At 41.9% G+C, this 20,695-nt stretch overlaps 1 protein-coding gene across 2 annotated transcripts in view; it reads left to right on the top strand.

Moving 5' to 3' along the window:
- The window catches only part of LOC128892318 (rho GTPase-activating protein 20-like), a 223,089-nt gene that overhangs the window by 54,914 nt on the left and 147,480 nt on the right, over positions 1–20,695 (top strand). The window lies entirely within an intron of this gene.

The raw sequence follows: 20,695 nt of genomic DNA, 5'->3' as shown, positions 1-20,695 counted from the left end.
ATTGCAGTTCGTCACAGTTACATTTTATAATCATATCGGCAGCTGCAGCCGTTCAATTACATTTTCTGTAGCTTTACGACGGTTAAGTGTGCGCATTATCGAACAACCAGACTGGAATCTTGTGTAAACGATAACGATGGACCTTTACGCGACCCCGAATTACCGAAATAATTACCACGCACGCGATAGTTAAAACGTCGATTATTGTACTGTGGTTGCATTCCAAGAGCCTCGTGATTACGGCCGGTAAACCAAGCCCACTCCGTGTTACATTCTATTGACACGATCGACAACTATGTTCTGCACGAGACGTTTCTTGTGCTAACTATGCACACTGGGTGTTCCGTTTGAACACGTTCACTGTTAGGCAAATTTAAAGCGTTTTGGCATCTGTGTCAAAATTTGACGCAAGTATGTAATCCGAGGAATTACTTTGATATTAAAAACAGATATCAGATTTCTTGTTTAAACAAAGCATTAGATATTTGTATTTGTCCTGTATAATAATTCTTAACTCACACGGTTAAAAATTTATTATCGAATGGATTAAGCTGTGAAATGAGCCCTCTCGACTATGTTTGTCTATTTAAAAAACAAACTGGTAACATAAAATTCACATATGAACCGTTCACTGCACAAAATGGATAAACCCCACCAGTCACATAAAAATTGTAACATTGCTGACGATTATTTTTTGGCTATTCTTTTTCATTAATTTTATATACGGTTAGATGAAAGTTAATTTGTATTTACGCGTTCTACAATATTTATTTGAATTTATATTATAAAGGGAATTTTAAAAAACAATCTACATTATTTCATAGCATTTCTCAATCTTTTGTTTTATGAAGTTAATCGATTTGTGCAATGAACGGCTCATAGAACACGTTTACTCTATTGAATAAATAAATAAATAGCTAGCTGCTCGCTACCAGGACATTTCTAACCAGGTAAAAATTAGACGTATAAAAATAATTGCTTAGCATTTTATCTTAGGTTTCCGCGAAAGAGCCCCCCCCCTTCCTCCGGGATTCCGCATTTTGCGTGCCTGGTGCCTACGCTCGCCGCGATATTTCGCCAACTCCGCGAAAGGATAAATCCCCGATAATCGGCAGTGATAACGCACGAATCGCTGAGTTATCCGCGTATCTTGATTGGTCGGCTTACCTATGGCGAGACGTGGGCGCGTTTATGCGCATCCTCACGGCTCCACGGAAATTTATCGACAATTATTTCAGAAGCGATAACGGACGTCCGCGCCGCGAAGGAAAGTTATTTCATCGGCACGCTAACGAAACTAAGCCAGTCAAAGCTGACGATTATCGTCGCTATGTTAATTTATCGTCGGTTGTTCGACGCGTCGCGTTTCAAGCCAGTGTTTAGCTGTCGTTTCGCCATGCGAACGACAGGTAATTATTAATAATTGGCCTTCCGTGGCTCCGATGCGTTTGAATTATTACACGGTCACGGTTTTATAAGAAAACCGTCGAGATTGGACGTGGTCTGCGGTGCCGCGGTGAGAACAATGATTCCTTCGACGTTCGAGCGGTAATGGATTTTTTAAAGGTCGCTCCTCGAACGTATCCAGCGTTGGCGAACAGGTTGATTTCTCGTTACAATCGAGGCTAATTGCCCGGTTACGCAACGTCCACGAGTAGATCGTCGATTCTTGCGACATATTTATCCTTTGTCGCTTTTTGTATTTCATCTCTCCGGTACTGGGACACATAGGTTGATTAATATACTCAAATTATTCACGAATTTTACATATTTCGAAGGTAAACTTAGCACGTGGAACTAATTGTTTGGACATCCATTATAATTGTACACCTGCTGCCTGGTCATTTGTTGATACGCATACTTATTCGTCGTAAAGTTGAAGAAAATGTAACTGTAGCAGGCTGCAATTTGCAATTACACCGTGTAACTATAATTGTACTACGCGACTACAATTTGTAATTATATGCAGGTATGTAATCTGAGGGATTATTTTGATATTGAAAAGGAATATTAGATTTCTTGTTTAAACAAATCATTAGATATTTGTGTATATCCCGTGTAATAATTCTCGACTCAAATTTTTTGACTGCAATATAATTGTAGTCATCTGTCTCGTTAAACGAAAAATCTTCTGTTAAAATACACCTACTAAAAGTCTACATAGCACACACGAAGACCAGCCGTCACATCAATTGATGTCAATGGCAAGAACGCGTCACTATCTATCGCTCAACTGAGGTATGCTCCGTACAATCTCCTCTTACGGTTCCAGAGAAAAAAAAAGAATGATGGGATGCGCCAGTTTCTCCACAGAAGCACGCTCAGGTTACGGATCGATTAGAGATCAATTTTCATTAATCCTTCCCTGACAGATGGAGTCGCGGTCAATTAATCTGATCGCGAATCAGAGAAACGCAGCTCGCGATTCGAGCGGACAATCCGCCGCGAGCTGCGCGCACGAGTGTCCGACAATTTCGTCACTGAAATTAATTATGCATAGGGATTTGCGCAATTCTCACGCCGTCCGTCGGGATCCTATCTACTTTCGAATTTCATTTCCTTCCAGCCTCCGGCGTTTCCGCTCCGACCGGTTAATTAATCGCAATTACGCTCGCAGAGAAATCGAGCCGCGTTACCGGGAATACATATATCGCTTTTACTAATAATTCGGTGTCTCTCGGCAGGCGGCTCTCGCGCATCGCCGATATCTCGACGGGACGTGTTAATTGCATTCTCGGCCGGTGATTTACGGACGCGGTTATTACGAATCGGGGCGAATTATCCTTCCGCTTATTTAATTACGTTTGGTTAACAATTTCTGCGGGGAAACGATGGCTCGATCGCGATGGACACAGCCAGCTCTTCGTACAAGGGTTGGAGAAGCTTCGGAATTTTATTCTGTGAAAACTGTACCTGAAAGTTCATTTTAGGTTTCACGGTTGAATGAAAAATGGGTGATTTTAGATGTACGTTCACAAAGAAAAGCACGTGAAATGTTAAATTGGAGGAGAGTTAAGCTGGGTTAGATTGAAGTTTGGTACGCAGGAGCATCGCGAGTCGTGTTGATAAACATCAAAGTTAAATTTGGTCTAAGAACGGATAAAATTAATTTAAATATCGAAAATAACTTGCCGATACGATAATTTTATAATGCAAGAAAACAAAATTTCAGAAAATACGTATGTTGTGGTTTCATCTGTAGTTTAAAAACACAAATTGTCGTGATAATTGACTAACATTTTGCAGTAAAAATATATTAGTGTTCATACATAATTTATAAAAATGAATTTTTCCTGAAAACTAATGATATACTGGATACTTTGTTCTTTTACGAAACCACGAGTACCAGCCACTCCTCGGTGTTGTCCCTGCTAATCTAAATCTAATTTCACTTTACATTTTACACTTTTGCACTTTTACACTTTACACTTTTTATATCTACAGATCTTATTACAAGTTCGCAGCCATTAGCTCGCTATTACTCGCGACGAAGGATCATTAAATGATTCTTTGTCGCGAGTAATACCGATTACCAGGTCTCACCACGTGGAGATTGCTGCGACTGGAGAGCCGGAGATAGAAAGAATCAAAGTATCTTCGATCTCCCTCTACATAGAGTATAAATACGTAGATGGATACTCTACATGGAGTCAACGAGCTTAATACTAAGTACAAAACGATGAAAATCAAAGGAAAAGAATATTCCCTTCGATTTTCAAAGTCTATGTCTGACTCTGCCAAATAATTATTTGAACTAAGAGGGTGAAGTTAAATTGAGATCGCGACGCGACGCGACCATGAACTGGACTTACTGAGTCAGTTTCGTTTCCTTTTGTTGGATCTGGACTCGAGAGGAACACGACCGACACACAGTGGGACAAAACGGCTCTCGGTGATCAAAAATCTGTAACTTTAGTTCTACTGGAGATATTTTAATGATATTTGGAGGAGTTTTGCTCCACATTATGGTCTTTAAGTTATATTAATATACAATATATTAATCTACAGGGTGACGAAATATTTACATATAAAGTACAGTGTGTTGAATATCTTAGCTATATGTTATATACTTTGTGTTTTATAATTAAAATTCACATCAAATCTGTTAATAAATATGAAAGAAAAGAATTCGGTTACTTAAAAACGAATACACACATGTTTTAACAGTGGAAATAGGTTAATCAGTAGGTGACTGTCTTTTTTTTTCCGTACCTCAGATGTTTCACTCGATATAGTTAACAATGCACATTTTCACACCCATACCACGAGAAAAAGAATAACGAATAAAACACCACGTGTCTCTCTGCTTTTAATTTTATTATGTTTTTCGAGAAGAAACCAATTGCAATTGGTATACTCATTACCACGACGAAACTAAACAGATATGAATGTTACCTTTACTGTTGTAATTGTAATGGATAAAATTCAATCTTATAGTTGGAAATAGAAGTGAATGCTAAGTAAAAAATTATTAGGGTATATGGGATTAAAACTTGTTAAATAATAAAACTTAAAAAAAAGAAAGTACACCGAATTAAAATTTTAACTTTACCTAAGTTTTTGAAAACGATTCCCGTACATTCCCAAGATATCATTAGTATCATATGAAAGGGAGAACTTTTCTCTTTCAGAAGCAACAAGAATTAGCTGCTACTTTCTGCTACTTTTAAAGAAAACAGCGATTAAAGTAAACTCTACATCACGTAACCGTTACGGTCACTACTGGAAACTCGCTGTATTACCGAATTAAAATTTTAACTTTACATAAGCTTTTGAAGACGATTCCCGTACATTCCCGAGATATCATATTCCCATATATCCCGAGATATTAAAGTTAGGTGTGATATCATAAGCATTTTGCTTGAACGAATTTCAACTGACTTTGAATGCGCACCAGAGCTAAACGAGAGCAAATATAAAAAAACGGATTGCACTACATTAAACAGAAATTTGTTCTCTATCCATGTACTTAAACAGTTTTTCCATTTTTTGAAGTCACGAAAATCGATTTTTGATCGCTGAGCGCCGTTTTGTCCCACTGTGCGACGCCTCTGAACCAGTCCTCCATATCCTGCACCCATCTGGGAGCCACGACGGACCCGACTTGCAGCCGTTTCGCTGCGCTTCGGACTTACTGCACTGCGCCGGGAACCTGGACTACACCAGACGGGATACAGGGTGTAGAGAACCGATCCGGAGGAGCCGATTGTCTTCCTCTCGAATACAGATCCACCAGGAGGACGGCAACCGACCTTTCTGTCCAGTTACACAGTTGGTCACTTCACTTATCACATGAAGTAATAGTGATCGAAGTGGAGAACGATGGTGCGAGTCCAATATGGACTTACGAACAAGCAAAAAAATTAAACGAATAATTAATAATTGTTTGGTAGAAAACAGACACTCGTACTGTCACTGGAAGGGATCTTGTGAGGTCGTAAACCGAAACAGTAGTTATTGCTTTATTGGACCAGGTAACTGATGCATAGGACGACAGGGGTGTCGCGGCTCTAAAGTATTCATGCCCACGTTACACCCCGGGGCCCCAAGACTTGATGTTTGCTACGGGGATTTTTCCAATTTGGGAAACCCAAAAACTCTTGACGATGTTTGGTTAACTAAGTTCCTACCTACCTACCACAGTATTTTCGATAAGTAATATTTTTCGTCATTATTATTAGCTTAAAACATAAATATTTGGGTGAGTTTAATTAAACTAGACTACAACCTACTCTCCCCTCCCTTAGAATGTACTTTACAAAACGAAATAGTCTTATGGTAATCGATTCATGTATTACAGAATTATGTGTGAACATACATAAGAAGAAAAACGTTATTGAAATATGAACATCCTAATTCTGATACCACACGGCCCTGAATGAAAAGTCTAGCTCTGTCCTTGTCTAAAAAGGTGTCAGATTACTAATTGCGGTCGACTTAAGTTGTAAAGATCGATGTCCGACCGACTTTACGACCTTGCAAGATCCCTTCCAGCGACAGTACATCCATGTCTTAAAACTAACTAAGATACATGCCTTAAAACTAGCCAAACCAAATTAAGCTACCCACAACCAATACCAAGCAAACTAAGGTACCCACAACCAGTACCAAGCAAAGACTACAAGGAAGGATAGGACGGACACGAAACGCGGACCGCGATCGCGAGATCCATACTGACCGAAGGATCGTCGAAGAATGAGATCGCACCCTTCGTAATTCGTGAAACATTAATATTACAGAAAAGTCATATTCTCGGGCATTGTTTAAACAATTATTGTTAATAATTAACTTAACTATTGTTATAAATTAATATTTACTTGGTCCGGTCAATAAATATTAAAATATTGACAAATTTCTCACGATTAAATATGACGAATGAATACTTATTCTGAATAAGATATTGATACTGTATGTATCACAAATGTTTAATTATATCGGAGGTATTAAGTTTTAATTATTCCAATCAATAGATATTAAAACATAAAGAAATACCGCGATCACTTGTTTAAATTTTATTCTCAACTTTTCATGTTCGGAAATATTACTTTCTCGAAAAACTTTCTCTAAAACTTTAAAATGCATTAAATATGTACATCTCCGAATTAATTGAATATTTACAATGCATGTAGTAACATTCAGTCTTAGATGAAATATTAATAAGAATCACGGTTCAGAATAAGTATTCATCGAATACAGTAATCGTGAGAAATAATCTAGTTATCAGATACTGAAAAATTCCTCGTCTTAAAAATCACGAATTGTCTCTTTAAAAAAGCCACTCCAAGAGAAACGTTCGAACTCTTGTCCCCCGCAAGTTTCGATAAAATCGAAAGAGGCATTAACATTCCCCCGCGGCCTGAACACGAGCCAAAATCGGGCCTGGAACAGAGACGTCGAGGGAATGGCGGCGCCTCGAATGCATTTTACGTTCGGTGCAAGGATTCTGTTACAAGGTACGCGAAGAATAACGCAAATTATTCTCGCAGTTGGCCCGCGCAGGTCGACGGGGGCCTCGGTGGGCGATTACACGGTCCACCAGCGAGTCACCGATATCGCTTATATTTAATATTCAGACGTTGTAAGCGCGCGCCACCGTCGTTAAAGCTCCTCTGGCGTCGTAAAGCACTATACACACCGTGGCGCTCGCACGTGCATCACCGATCCCCTTTATGGTTTAGGGCCAACCGGTGCGTATACACGCGTAACGTCGTTACTCGCGACACGTCGTAAGTAACACGTGTAAAGCCGCGTTCGCGAATCGGGCTCGTGCTGACCATTTCTCGCCGGAATATAAATACTTTCCCCGATGCGTATACGCTGGGGCCCGTTACAACCCCTGGATTTTCGTGGAAATATAAGTCAAGATATCATTCTCGGAACCGCTCCCCACTTGGACGCAATCTCACGTCTTCGTGGCTCGCATTAATTGCGCAGTATTTTTCGTTAAATCCGAGATGAACGCCCCGAGGAAGAACTCCCTTCTTTATAAAAGAGACGACTTCGTTGCGACGTTAGGCCAGTACACGAATTGTACCTTCGGTCAGCAAAAATCTGGGTTGAAAGAATGCGGGGATGTAGGATTTTACGAGAAATGAAGCTGAGAGTTGACCGTCATGCTGTGTAAAATTCTGCAAGTGCTTGTAATAAGCAAACATCCGTAATTCTTCTGAAGACTACAATGTAGTTGTTCGCTACGTCTCTCACAAATGAGTGACAAGACTTTTCATTAAGGAACTAAAAAGATTAATACCAAAAGTGAGGCAATGATAAAAATAAATTTAAATAGGACTCGTGAAACACCGTGACAAATATTAAATTATGTAATCTTCAACAGCCTCGAAACAAAATTTAAACCCGATAGAAATTTTCATTGACGTGGGCTTCGAATAGGTAGCCAATCTCAGAGGTGGTCCTCAGATCTTAGCTAGGACATGCGTGTAGCCTCGTTACTTTGTTACTCTGAACTATGTTGAATCCTCTCTATCGACCTCGAAGAGCCATCAACTAAGGAATTTAACGTTGATTCTCTTCCACGGTCGATTCTCGTCCCCGACCAGACTCTTCGATAGGGACGCAGGATCGGCTTATTATTCCAGGAGGTGCACCGATGCTGCGGCAATTCCCTGTACTTGCGTAGCACGCAATGCATGCGTGACATCCGGTCTCCTCCCTCGCGTCTAACATCACATTGTATTTTACTAAAAGGATCGCGGTCCTCGCCCGAGGATCTTCAGCGTCCAAACACTGCGTTCGAATGCCACGTAACGTTGCTCGGAAATATTTCCCATCGAGACGTGATGGTCGTCGATCATCCCACAGGTGATTACCGATGCTGCTACGCGTTCAGCCACCCCTTTCATAATCCGTGGGGGGATATTCTGAGGTTACGCAACGCGTCCTTAAGTCCTTTCGTTCTTTGAATTTATTCTCCAGGTGTCGGTCGAATTGTTGAATTCACTGGCTGTAAATAAATACAGTGTTGCGGAGGACGTGATTTTAACCCTTTGACTGCGGGACGATTTTTTCTGGAAATTTCAAGATAGGTATGAATTTTAAATACATATCAGCGTATATGGAATGACAAACCCAAACTTTTTTATATGTACAGTTTATTCATACGACGTTTAGTTTCAGAGATAAAAATTGAAAACTTAAAAGACCTTTTTTTGAAGTTCAATTTTTCCAACGAACTTCTAACTTTTCGATTTTTATTTTCGAATCTAAGCACCCTATGAATAAACTGTAAATACAATAAAGTTTCATCTCACCATCTCCTATAAGCTGATATTTGTTTAAAATTGATATAACGAATATAAAAATTTCTCTGAGACCATTTATCGAGGGCGTATACATACGCCCTTCTCAGTCAACAGGTTAATTGAGGTAAACAAGTATAGTTGTCTCTATGTTGATGAATTCGTAAAGATGGAGAAGGCTAAAAAGAATTTCAATTTGCAACTGGACAAATATCTTCGCTAATATCGCAAGTATATCGGAAACGATCTTCTCTCTGATATCTAGTTTCCCTCTAACGATTAGCCTCAAAAATCTCACTTTGACGTCGAATACTTCGGAATTTAGAGGTACCATCCTGGAGTTCTCGTAGTCCCGCGTTCTCTGGAGTCGCACCATTACCTTTTCCCCGGGGCTATTATATAACAGAACGTATCTATAACTCAAGATTCTTTTTAAAGCGCGACCCTCGGCGCGAAGAGTCCGACTTCCTCCAGGCCCAGCGCCGCAGGATCGTCTCTTCCTCTTCCTCGAATAAATCTCTATCGCGATAAAAAATCCCGATCGTACGTTTTATTTGATTACTCGTGGCTTTCGTCCAGCAGAAAACGGTCTCCGTAGCCCTTCCCACCGGGTTCCATAAAAACGAACGTTTCATTAGGGTAGAATTATCGAGTGGAAACAGGCTTCGGTCATTAACGTCGCACGCTGTACCTGTTTGCCGTTAACGAGGCAAGTTATAGGTGGACACGTGTTGCTCCCGCTAGAAGACCGCCGTCGGGGGAGGAAATGAAAGTTACTTATTATCGAGAGGACGGGTTCGAGAGGTGCATATAATCGCGATACGTTCGAGGGGAGATGAACGCCCCGCCGGATATCGGCTGGAGAACACCTCTATGGGAAACGTTCGCGGCTTCGCTATCGCCTCCAGACGCGCGTTTTTGCGTCTGGCGCGCGAAATTCCGCTCGTGCCCGTCGCGCGACGTAGCTTAGGCTGTCTTAGGGTACGTACACAGCGGACAATTTTGGTATGCTGTTTCTTTTTATTCGAGAACACTCCAAAGATTTCTAACGCAAATGTAACTGAACCCTCTGCACTCGTAGCAATTTGGCAATATCCAGTTAGTCAACTCGAAGACCATTTTTCTTAGATTTCTGAGTTATGGAATGGCTACTAGAAACTCTTTGCAATTTGTTAAATTGTACGATTTTTTTTTAGAAGTTTACATATTTATTAACCAAACATAATTATACACAAATAATAGTAGTTTACTGGAAGTATTGTCCTTTATTTGATTACTTCGATGAAATTTGAAACAAATAACGGAAAACTAACGTGTTTTTTAACGCTATTGCTTAAGAATATTGATCTCGTAACTAGTTGAATTTAGACAATCATCGTTTATTAAACGCCTTCAAGTGCCTGAGCAGTACAGGTGGCCTTAGGAGTGCAAAGGGTTGAAGTGTGCATGACAAGCTGTACAAAATTCTGCAAGTGTTTGTCATCAGTTAGGACTCCCCAAGATCTATTAGGTGCGCAACTAAGTTCTCGCTGGTTTTTTTTTATGAAAATGCAACTTTATTGCGAAAAAATGGTTACCTATGAATCATTCAAAGTATTGTCCATCGTCAGCTACAACTTGTTCCCATCTTTCTGGCAGAGCTTGAATATCTTGACGGTAGAAGTGTTTGTTTTTTCAGACTATCCACGAATCAAGCCATTTTTTTATATCTTCATAGGAGCTGAATTACTGATCAACCAGACCATGTGCCATCGAACGGAACAAGTGAAAATCGGACGGCGCAATATCCGGGGAATATGGCGGGTGGGATAGGACTTCCCATTTGAGCGTTTCCAAGTAGGTTTTAACGGGTTTGGCAACGTGAGTTCGAGCTTTGTCATGGAATAGAATCACTTTTTCGTACCTCTCCTTGTATTGCGGCCGTTTTTCGCGCAGTACTCGGCTCAATCGCATCAGTTGAGTTCGATACCGCTCCCCAGTGTTGGTGTCGTTCGGTTTCAACAACTCATAATAAATAACATCGACCTGGTCCCATCAAATACACAGCATAATCTTCGCAGCGTGAATATTCGGCCTAGCATACGACGTAGAAGCATGACCGGGCACTCCCTAAGATTTTCTTCTCTTTGGGTTGCTTTAATGAATCTATTTTTCATCACCCGTGACGATGCGATGAAGAAAACCCTTCCTTTTCTGCCGCTGGAGCAGTTGTTCACAGGCGAAAAAACGACGTTCAATGTCTCTTGGCTTCAAATCATAAGGAACCAAGGTTCCTTGCTTTGAAATTAATTGACATCATTTCTAACGCATGTAGCCGCTTGGAAATGGCTTGGCGAGTAATTCCTAATGCTGAAGCAAGCTCTTCTTACGTTTGACATGGATCCCATCGAGCAATGTCTCCAGTTCAGTATCTTCGAAGAATTTTTGGCCTTTCTTTACGGGGACGATCGTCAACATTGAAATCACCGTCTTTAAAGCGACGGAACCAATCACGACACGTTGTTTCATTTAGAGCAGCATCTTCATAACCTTTTTGGAGTTCTCGATGCGCTTCAGCCGCCGTTTTCTTTGAATGAAAGAAGAAAATCAACACTTCCCGCAAATCTACGATTATTTGGCACACGAGTAACATACATTTAATATATATATATATAAATACATGTCGAATTGAGTCACCTCCTCCTTTTCGAAGTCGGTGAAAAATTAGACATGTTCACACAACCAAAAGTATGTAACGCAAAAACAAAATCACTAATGTATTAAAGCAGGTTGCTTATAATATGTCTAAGCTTGGTTTATGGCATTGTGTCAACATCGACAAATACTTATTGCTGGAACCATCTATTGACAAACAGCGAGAACTTAGTTACGCACATAATATATCGCGATAGGTATAACTCCAGGATTCCTTAAACGATAGAAAGGTTAATCAAGCAGCTAATCGCGTTTAGGAATTTGTCTTCTATCTTGATTTACTGGGTAACTTCAGAGGTTCCGCAGGGGAATTACCGCTAATTATTCCGAGAAAGAGGAAATAGGAGAGTGTTGGTGGTTTCCCCCCCGATACCGATTCGTTATTGCCGCGCTACCCGTTACTTTATCGAGCGCAATAAGAGCTGCTCGGCCTCTGTGCACGATCGAATCGAACTTTCAATCGAAAATCGAGACACCGATGCGGTACACGCTGGCGTAATTACAAAAGGACGCCACGAATCTCATGAATAAAACATCCAACTCCTCGTGACTCGAGGCACGCGCTGAATTATTGAGAAAACATGCCGTTTGATCTACGAGGCGTGATCTATGCAATGATCCAAGGAATGGAGCCTTAAGGGACTTTGAACTCTCGCGCAAACGTCAGAACGTATTCTTATCGAATCCTTACTTTCGTAATCTGTCCCTTACGAACTCTTCTCCTTGGGTTTCGTTCAATCAATCTCTATTCTATTTCATTTCTCGCTATTACACCAAAGGATTCTTCTGTTAAAAAACAATTTACAGATTTCTCAAGAACGCAAGAGTAAGGAGAATGAAAATCATGTTTCGAGCGGTATCTTTTTAATGCTTTTTCATTTTTGCTTATTGGTCTCAGAATACATATAATGAAACATACACAAAGAAATGGATCAGTCACAGTCACACCGTGACCGTTTTCTGAATTTACCCCTGCACCTACATACATCAGCCCACCTACCATTGTTTCAGCAACCAAACAATTGTTATCACTGTCACGCCGTGACTATTTCCCGAGTGTATCCCCATACGTACCATCACCTATCTAGCATATCCTCACCACCCAATCTCTCTCACTTCCGCGACACATTTCCGTTTCAAATTTCGTGACGATTATCTCATTATACCACCCAAAAGTAAAAGACTTTCAATCTTAATAAATTCCACTGTTCCCATAATGCCAACCAGCGACTCGACGAAAAACGTCCACCGTCCACCCAGCAGAAATTCGCTTACGACTCGAAGGATTCGCTAACGACAGAGCAAACATCTCTCGAAACTCGTCGATATAAATCCTCCGGAGTCTGGCACTCGGCACCGCCGTGACCCGTCGTATATTCCGAGTGTTATGTAAATATTTCAGCGAACGTATTCTCTTCGGGGCTCCTCCGTGAAAAATTCTTTTCCTCCGGCTCGCACACGCGAGAACACACACGGGGGACGCGCGACACGCGGATGCGCGTGCACGGAATGATCCGAAGCCGGCGGGTTTACGCGTGTACACGCGGCAAACACACGCGAGCGAGCCACGCTCTCGCACGCCTGTATGCACTTTCACCGTCGTGCACGGCGGAACTGCAAAGTAGCCTACATGCAGGGCGTTAAACTCGACTCGCGGCGGTTTGATCCGCAGGAGGGAATCGAGATATCGATCCGTTGCAACAGCGAATTCCTGGGACGGCCGCGGTTCGAGGGCGAGTCTTGTTACCGTATCCCCCCGGCTTTTCGATGAGTTGCACCGGTTGCACTATCGATTCGTCAACTTCGACGGGAAAGCAGAGTCAGTTCGCCAAAGGATGATCTCCTTTTTTCGTCTGTCCAATTATTCGTCCAACCGGGATTGTTATTAAGGTATATAACAGCGGGAACAACGAATCTGTGGACCGGGCGATCAACGATCGAGGACAGACCGTGAGAAAGGGAGCGTCGCAGTGAAATCTCGATGCGTTTTTTTTTCGATCGGTTGTGCACGATCTTTGGCTTGACCACCCAATGCGTGTCCTACAAAAGACAGGACCGAAAGCAGATCGAAACGACAGCGAGAGGAAGTCGAGCCTCCAAAATGGCGAACGATATCAATCGCCGCGCCGTCGAAATATCACGTGGCGGTCCCATTGTCCCGTTTGTTTTATGCAGTTAGTGTACTCTAACACGTCGATGAAGGGACCATTTCGATCGATTCATCGATACTTCGTTGAATCGTTCAATTCAACGACCTTCGAATCACTTCTCGATGCAAACAAACATGTTCTCGACTTTGCGCCAAGAACACCTCGGATGCTCCAGTTTTTCTAACTAGATTTCTCTAACTGTGTTTCCACTTGTTTCTTATTCAGCTTCGACCTATTTCCACGTGGTCGACCATAGATAGACCGAGAAACCTGTTCGTTAACCGGAGAATCCTAACGAAGGATACATACTCGAATCGTTGTCCGTGGTCAAAGAGCGGAGCAGTCTCTGCCCATGGAGGAGATTTGTGTAGTATCACGTATTCGTTTTTGTTATGGACCCAGCCTGCTTCGATAATAAATATTATTCATCCACGTTACAGTTCACAATACGTACGTACTGATATCAGTAATATCATTTGCCTTCTAATGAAGCTAACTGCAATAACGAAACAGCTTACGCTCGGAAGCTTTGATTGATATCAGTACATCATGGTTCACTATATATTTAGGGTTCTATCGAATCTAATTCTGAATGATAAAAACTAAAGGCAAGAATTAAATAATAAAATAAACTAACCGTACAAACATGATAGAGGGTATATTAGATTAAAAGAAAAGAGAATAGTAAGAATAGTTCCAAAGCGTTGCACCAGGAATATGGTAAACGGTGGTCGTGCAAACGTTTATTCAGATATAATTATGGAGAAAGAAGGAACAGAAGCAGCACTTTCCAACACAGCAGAAAAAGTCGACTTCCTAAACTAATAGCGATATTTCAATCTCGTCCGAAACTGTTTTATTTCACTTGGATTTAGAAACGATTTTCGGGTGGCGGCTTCGCGACCAGGAAGTCGTTACGACGTCGTTAACGCTTTATTGTTCCGTGGACGGGAAATATTGTCTTCGGTTCGTAATCGTGAATACGCGAGGCTCGCAATCATGATTTCGCCGCAACCACGCCAGAGGTTTCCCAGATTGGCATCGACTGTTTCTAGCGGTACCGAACCGACTCCGTTACCGCAATTTCTTTCGGATCCTGTCGGTAGATAGGACCGTCGAGATTGTTATTAAAAATATCAGAAATCTCATCGCGCGCACACGCAACGCGTCTGCTACCCGCCTAAGCGAAGTCGTATTTCCCAAGATAGCTGGTCGAGCTCCTCCTCCCCGCTTATCACGCCGCACCCCTTATCGCCACGCTTGCATTGATCGTTTACCGAGTTTCGTGGCCGTTTCGCAAACGACAGTCGCTTCTCAACCGGTGCGTTATCGTCGCGAGCAAAATTCTTTCGCGCAAGAGGAGGGAGACGTTGTTTCAGCGAATGGGACGGAGGTGGATATGGGCACGGGCGCGATACTGCCTCGAGTGGCTCCAATTTATCGCTCGTTGCATGAAAAATGTTAGTGGCGATGTATCGTACGTGGCGTTACGTATTTTTTATATGACGTTTTGACGGGAATACTTTGCAAATGACTTCTAGCATTTTCAAAACACTTTCAACTACGAATAAAGAATTTAAACGTAGCTTTGAATTACGAGATGAAGAATTCGAAGCTAGGATATCTGAACAAATACTATCCTGGAAGAGAAGAAAAATTATATAAATTTCCAAATCTTATTTTAATGGCTTCCCTGTTTATACAGAAGAGGTATGTGCTCTGATATAATCGATGTATTTGTTTGACGGTTGGGGATTACCACACTCTGTCGGTGTGGAAACACATCGGTGACGTAGAAGATCAGAAACACAGATTCGGTGAAACGTATTACTGGGATTTTAAAATCGTCCTCAGTTCTTTGAATTCGGTTCTCTATTTTAATAAGATTGCTTAGACTCTCCCTACCCCCCTCAGGGGCTGCAGCATACGTGTACGCAGCTACAGTACGGGTTTAGCGATCTCGAGGTACCCAAGCTATAGGGCGGCTAACGGCGGCAAACAGTATTAGAAAAATGGAGAAATCACGTAAGACAAAGTTATGATAAGGACAATGGAAATAAGTAAGAAGTATGTATTGGGTTGTCTGGAAAATCCATGTCAATTTTTTGTAGGTGATACAGATCTGAATATATCGGAATGGTTGAAAATAAATAACATGTATACATCCCTTAAAAGATGGAAAGGTTGTGGAACAAACTGGTACCTATAGTAAATCTCATAAATACTCGTACTCTCTATGTCTATTGAATAAGTTTGACTAAATTAAAGAATATTTTTGGTATTACCTAATAAATCTTTCATTACACATATCTATATGAATAAGCTTAAGCCTGTGTATATTAATATATACATCAACATAACTTAGAAACATCAAACCTACTATGTAATTTAAACAATCTTCTTCAACAGACGTAAAGGGACTGACTGTATGTAATTCAATAAATATATATCGAATGTGCTTTTGAATTTTTCTTAAATATTGGCACAAACTTTCTGGACAACCCAATATTAGTGTATTAACTATGGTTGTACAGTCAATCGCTTTAAATAAATACAAGGTACAAGACTCTCTCTACCCATTACATTTGTTACATTTGAAACATCCATCGTCTACGGGCTCGCTCATTTCGTCGGAACCGATGGACTGTCCCCGATCGCGCGGAGAGTTCGATACGAGCATTTTCCCCTTTAACGAACGGCCACCACGTAAACGACATTGAAGTTACGGTGTCATTGTTCCGCGCAAAAAGAGTATTCCTGGTTCGGGCCGTCAATTATCGTCGATGAGCCATTAACGACGCCGTTATCGTTCGCGAACATTCCGCTTAATGAGATTTCCCTCGGGTTTCTCCTATCGACGATCGGGACACAGCCGTGGACGCGTTGTAAAATGAGCCCTAACCTCGGTTTATGACTTTTCCAGGACGTCGCAGAGGCGTCAGTGACGCGCGCGAGTTCCTGCACTTTGCAATTCAGATTGCGTATAAATTTAATACTACTTGTAAAATGGAAAACGGGAGAGGTAAGGGTGGAGGGAAAATCAAATTGAGGAGAATTACAATCCTTAGTTATGGAGTTTCGAAATTAGCGTGAAACATCAAATAATAGGTATTCTTATTATGAAACGTTTCGTTTGCTTGTAGTATACATACGAGTGGAAGTAGTATGGATGAAATTCTAAGCAAAAGCCAGGACAGTTTCTAACTTCAGACTTCGGTGACACCAATATTCTCTGCGTGAACAATAACTTATATAGTAGTAGATAAATCCTAAGTGACTTCAAAAATGATCATCTTTAATGTTGCAGTGTAGGATATGGTTACTTATTTATTTCGGAATTTTTTAAATTTGTCAATATTAGTGTCGATCGATATTCATATTGATAAAACTGGTGTTGGTGAAAACTGTGTCATTTCCATAGGACACGTTAGGTATACAAATTAGTAAAGAGAAATAGACACCGTTTGCATATAAACTCTTTATTCTACGACTACTCAGCACGTATTGTTGTATATGTACATAGCTTTATACATGATATATCATACAACCATTTTCGACCCACCTGATCTCAAAGCGCTCGCCGCGACGCTCAAGCTTCCGCCAAGTCTTCATCGACGTCCAGGCAACGTGGATCGTTCTCTAACCGGTCTCTACAGTGGTACCACGTCCAGGGTTTCGCAAAGCAGGAGCTTTCACCGATGGAAAGCTAGCCGACGGCCAAGGTGGCCGAACGTCTCGACGTGCGCCGCGGTACAGTGGGTCAGAAAAATTCGTGTAGCCTTTAAATGGGCTTTTAGTTCGTTTAAGGTCGTTGAAAGTGGGCCGAGAGCGAGCCGGTAGCCGATGCGATCGAGAAAATGAGCAGATTTATGTTTACGCGGTGACTGCTCTACGTTCGAGGCGAAACTAGCCGAGCGGTCTATCGTCCCATTGGTCACGCTGGATTTTTCTGACCGATAACCTGCAATTTACGAGCATTACGCGGTTCGTTAATTGGTTCACGGATGTTGCCTCGCGGAAATTATCGCATACGCCGACGCTAATTTATTATTCGCGGTGAAGGATTCCACGGATGCGTACCGGTCGTGCCACAGCGGACACTTTTCCGAGTATCGTAGATTTTACGTGGGCAATATTTTTTGGACACTAGTACATTCTCAATTTATCTTGAATTTTAACCTTTGTATATATTCGTTGTACAATTTGGTTCGATTCTTATTACATTACTAATACAACGATCACAATTTATTTACGTTCTCAATTTACCTTGAATTTCAACCCTTATATATTTTTACAGTACAATTATGAATCTCAGTACATTACCAATCCAACTATCACAATTTATTTTTACCAACTAACACTAACCTTTAAACAGATGCAAAATCACCAATTTCTTCAATTTTTGGACATTAAAAATTACGTTATATCCTTGCGGAATCTGAAGTGCTACTAAGGTATCCAATTTTACATAGAAGACCCCTGACTATTCGCGTCTCTGGTGTTCCATCATAGAATCCACGGACCAACCAAGCGCTGGGAAGAAGCATAACCGGCGAAAATCCCGTGGAACCAGTCACATACCGAATTCTTCACGGCACGACCTCGGTAAGGTCGCCAAGCCGACCTTCGCACGAAAGTGTCACCTAAAACGTTTACCTGCACGCTCACCTGACTCGACTCCCGGCGTAACAGGTATACGGAGAAACGCGCGATAAAGTACGCGTGAAATCCGCGCAGCTGCCTTTCAGGAAATCTCGTAATCGCGTGTTCTGCTCTCGTCCTTCGGAGCAGACTCCTTCCGTGCGCATTTGTTTGTTTGTTCGCTAGATAATTACTTTGTTTGTCGTTCGGTAACCGTCGCAATTCTAGTCCCACCACTAAAACTCAAGTTTTCTTCAGAAACTCTACTCTTCGACATAATACTGAGGTTGTTTTATCTGAAATGAATTGAGCCTAGAGACGAAGAATTGCAAAGATTAAGTTTTCTAAACTTGAACGTGTTTTATCTTCAAAAACATTCGGTAGCTCTTACTGAAATACTTGTTATTATTATATCACTTTATCTACTCTTTGTCGAGTTTGCTATAGTACCTGAACCTCACCTCAGTTCTCTCACTCGGTGACGATTTTAATTCGTCGATCCATTCCGAACGATTGAATGCTACAAAACGTGATATCACCTGTAATTGGAATTTAAATTTAATTTACGACAGTTTATTTACAACAGTAATTTATTGTCAGTACGAAGGCACACTGAGAGTACGACGCCAAACAATGCCAATTAAAATCTAAATCTAATTTACAACAGTTTGATCTTCGATGTAATTTATTGTCAGTACGAAGGCGCACTAAGAGTACAACGCCAGACTTTGCCTCTGAGTACTTCGGGTGCAGAGGATTAGAAACAGATTTTTCCCTTGCGAAACACGCTCCATCTCCACACCCTTGCGTCTCACGCCACTTCTAACCACGCCATACGTCTTTGAAAAGCGGTTGGCGAGACGCGTCGTTTTGCGTCGCTTAGTATTAAACGGAACGTCCATCGGAGTTCTATCCTTTCTGCTGCGTCGAAAGAACTCGAGACTGGTCTTGGTTCTAGCGGAATCGTTTAGGGCGCCGAACAAAGACGCCGTTTCATCGACGCAACGTCGAGTCGCATCAAGTCGCGGCCGTCGGCGTTAGAACGCGGTGTCTAAATAGCCGCGATAGAATCCAGCGAGGGGTAACGTGGGCAGGGACGATCCTGTCGCGATGGAACCGAATCTGTGAGAATGTCCTTGGGAAATTTCGCCCACGTCCGTTTTTGCTTCCGAAAAAGCGAGTTCCCCCGGTGTTCGTGGAACAAAGTAGGAACGCGAGGCAAGGAGGAGAGGGCTGGAACGACCGGTACGTGAGTCAGTCCAAAGGAACCCGGCGTAAGGTACCAGCAGGAGGAATCTTCTGCAGGACGTTGCACCGATGCACCTCGAAAAATGTCCCCAGATCTTCGGGCCGAATTAGGTGACGCGTCGCGTTACGATCGGACACTCCCGCGATTATTTACGTGGCTTTCCAGCTACCCGTCGCCTGGGCCCTTGTTTACGCACGAAAGCGATGCCCCGCGAGGATGTTACGGGAGAGGAAAGTTTAGAAATCGTCGTAACGTTCACGTCGCCTTAGAGACTTTCTTGGAAGTGTTACGTTGTGAATAATGACAAAAAAATGTTTAGTATTTAAACAGAGTCACAATGAAAAATCGAGTCTAATATGTAACTTGAAATATTGGATTCATTGTAGGTTGATGAAGGTTATATAGAAGGACAACATTAAGCAACATTTGTTTGTTACTGAATTTCGTATATACATGTGGATAAATTGTAGGGTTCATCGGGTTGAGACTTAGGTTGTGCATATAAGTTCATCGTAATAGAGACTAGGTTGAGAATTTAAGAAGTTGGTAATCGAACCTAACGAAGTGACACATAAATATTTATTTTTAAACTACAATTATAAAGGATCGAATGTAAAGGCTCTGAAGTATGTTTCATTTGTTTCTACCAAGGTGCTCCTGTTATCGGTAAAAAGTATTGGTTTTAGTACGACAGTTTCAGAGCTTGTCCGTTGCTATAGTCACGCGTACACATTGACTGCATCGCGATGAGTCCGTCCTCCTCGTTCGATATCCAGTCCTCTGACGCCTGTGACGCGATACACGGGATAGTAAGGTACGATTCGATGTGGAGCACAAAGGTTCTCCGTCATCTCGAGTACAATACCGTCACTGCGCGCCTTGTTCGCGAAAGAGACGTCTAATGACCGAAACAAGCGAGGCGCGTCATTTACTCCCATAGCAGATGCCGGCGGTACTTCGGGTTATGCTAACAACATCGCGATGGACATTTCCATAAAGGACTTTACGGACCCTTTACTACACCAATTTGCGGTACCGTTAACCAGAATCATTACTCCGAACCGAGCGGTTCGCGTACGCGCGCCGCGCTCCGCTCTGTTCCGACGCGCGTTTTTCCGCGCTTTAAAGGCTCGCACGCAATGCGGAAACGCGCGCTGAGCGTCGGTTTGCGCGCGTCGTTAGCACACTTTTGTAGAATAGGACAC

The sequence above is a fragment of the Hylaeus anthracinus genome, unplaced genomic scaffold (genome assembly GCF_026225885.1).
Source record: "Hylaeus anthracinus isolate JK02 unplaced genomic scaffold, UHH_iyHylAnth1.0_haploid 12002, whole genome shotgun sequence".
In the NCBI taxonomy this organism is placed as follows: Eukaryota; Metazoa; Arthropoda; class Insecta; order Hymenoptera; family Colletidae; genus Hylaeus; species Hylaeus anthracinus.
Note: the sequence above shows the minus strand (reverse complement) of the source record. Positions and strands in the feature narration are given on the sequence as shown.